The sequence below is a fragment of the Schistosoma mansoni genome, chromosome W (assembly GCF_000237925.1).
Source record: "Schistosoma mansoni strain Puerto Rico chromosome W, complete genome".
NCBI classification, from domain to species: domain Eukaryota; kingdom Metazoa; phylum Platyhelminthes; class Trematoda; order Strigeidida; family Schistosomatidae; genus Schistosoma; species Schistosoma mansoni.
In genome coordinates this window covers 46743030-46745604 of record NC_031502.1, presented here as the reverse complement: position 1 = coordinate 46745604, position 2575 = coordinate 46743030, and positions in this window count along the sequence as shown.

Here is a 2575-nt window from a genome sequence, read left to right as displayed (position 1 = left end):
GCACGGTAAACTGATCTTCTCAAAACTAGACTTAGTTAGAGCTTATCATCAGATCCCAGTGGCACGTGAGGATATTGAAAAAACAACTGTAATCACACCTTTTGGGTTGTTTGAATTCTTGAGAATGCCATTTGGGCTTAAGAATGCTGCGCAAACATTCCAACGACTTATGGATGAAGTCACGCGAGGTTTAGATTTCGTATTTGTTTACATCGATGACGTCCTAATCGCTAGCTCTTCCTTGGAAGAACATCTTCAGCACTTACAGACCCTCTTTGAGCGTTTCAAAAGTTATGGCGTCGTGATTAACCCCTCAAAGTGCATATTTGGTGTTTCAGTATTGGAGTTCCTCGGTCATTACATAGACTCTCAGGGAATTAAACCCCTTCCACAGAAGGTAGAAGCCATAATCAACTACCCTGAGCCTACTTCTGTTAAGGCACTACGTCGTTTCCTGGGAACATTAAATTTTTATCGACGATTTCTGCCCAATTGTGCTGATGTCCTACAACCCTTAACAGACCTGCTGAAAGAGGATAAAGCGAGTAGCAAAAATAAGAACCAACTATTCCACTTACCCTCTGACGCCAAAATAGCATTTGAAAAAGCCAAAAACTTGATCGCCGACGCAACTATGCTACAACACCTAAACACTGACCCCCAAACGCATCTGATCTTGTGTACGGACGCATCTCAAAAAGCTGTAGGGGCAGTGCTACAACAACGAGTTAATAACATGATTACACCAATAGCTTTTTTCTCTAAACGGTTATCACCCGCTCAAGAGCGGTACAGCACATTTGGACGAGAACTTTTAGCCATGTACCTAGCTGTTAAACACTTCAATTTTTTACTACAGGGTCGTGACTTCACTATTATGACGGACCATAAACCCCTGTGTTTCTCATTTAATACGTCATATGATAAACATTCTCCACGCGAAGCGAGACAACTCGATTATATCTCGCAATTCACGACAGACATTCAGTTTATCAAGGGTCATACCAACATTGTCGCAGACGCACTGTCTAGAACGGATATCAATATGACGGTACTTAACCATGATATCAGCCTTGAAACCTTAGCCAAATTACAAGCAGACGACGCAGAATTGAAGGTCTGTAGAGAAAAGTCTAGCTTGAATCTAAAATCGGTACCCATTCCCTTCTCAGATGCATCCATCATTTGTGACACTTCAACGAGCAACAATCGTCCTTTCGTCCCATTTACTTGTCGCAGAAAGATATTTCAACAACTACATGGACTCTCGCATCCAGGTATCAGAGCCACCACAAAGCTGATCACCGAACGTTTTGTCTGGCCCAAAATGAACTCCGATATAAAACGATGGGCACGAAACTGCATACAATGTCAGCGGAGTAAAGTCCAGAGACACACAATCAGCCCAATTGGGGAATTTCATACCCCCGACAGACGTTTTCAACACATTCACTTGGACTTAGTAGGACCTCTACCTTCGTCAAATTCTTTTACCCACATCCTCACGGCAGTAGACAGATTCACTCGATGGGCCATTGCATGCCCCGTCAAAGACACATCAGCTGAGACTGTAGCATCCGTTTTTCTAGACCGATGGATATCGAACTACGGTGTACCGACAACCATCACAACTGATCGTGGTCCCCAGTTCCAGTCTACCCTGTTTCAGGAATTTACAAGACTTCTGGGCGTAAACCACATCAGAACGACAGCTTACCACCCAGCAGCAAACGGCATGGTCGAAAGATTTCACCGGCAATTAAAAAGCTCACTCATGGCCCAAACTGATTCAACAAAACGGAGTGATGCCTTGCCGCTTGTTCTCCTTGGGATTCGTGCCACGGTGAAGGAAGACATAGGATGTACACCCGCGGAATTAGTCTACGGTACAACATTAACATTACCAGGCCAATTAGTCAATTGTGAATCTACAACGATAGGAGATCCTTCCCGTTTAGCAAGCTGTTTACTACAGATGATGAGGAATATTAAACCAATACCCCCGCGACAACATAGCAACCGGGTGCAACTAAATAAAAACCTTGAAACATGCAAATTTGTTTTCGTTCGAGTTGACGCTGTCAAAAAGCCATTAAAACCACCATACGAAGGCCCTTATAAAGTAATCAAACGTACTCCCAAACATTTTATTATCATTCGAAATGGGAACAAAGAAACTATTTCCATTGATAGAATCAAACCAGCGTTTTACGAACCGACTCACCTTAAAGAAGTTAACATCGAAGAACAACAACCCCTCCCTTCTGTTCCTGAGAAGCCAATCGAAGAGGACAAGTTTCATCTTAAACCGTCTTTAACTCGCTCCGGTAGGTTGGTAAAAAAACCTAAGCGCTACGTACATTTCGCCGACTAACAAAAATCGATTCAATTACACGCATTTTATTGTTGTTACTCAATTTTCTAATAAAAGCTATTTATTTTCCCTACATGTACATTTAATAACTACATTTATTTATTATCACTGGTTTTGCCAATTTTTTTTTTTAATAAGAAAAATTGTCATAGTAATAAACGAGTGAATGCAAATCAACTATTTATTAAATTCATCCATTTA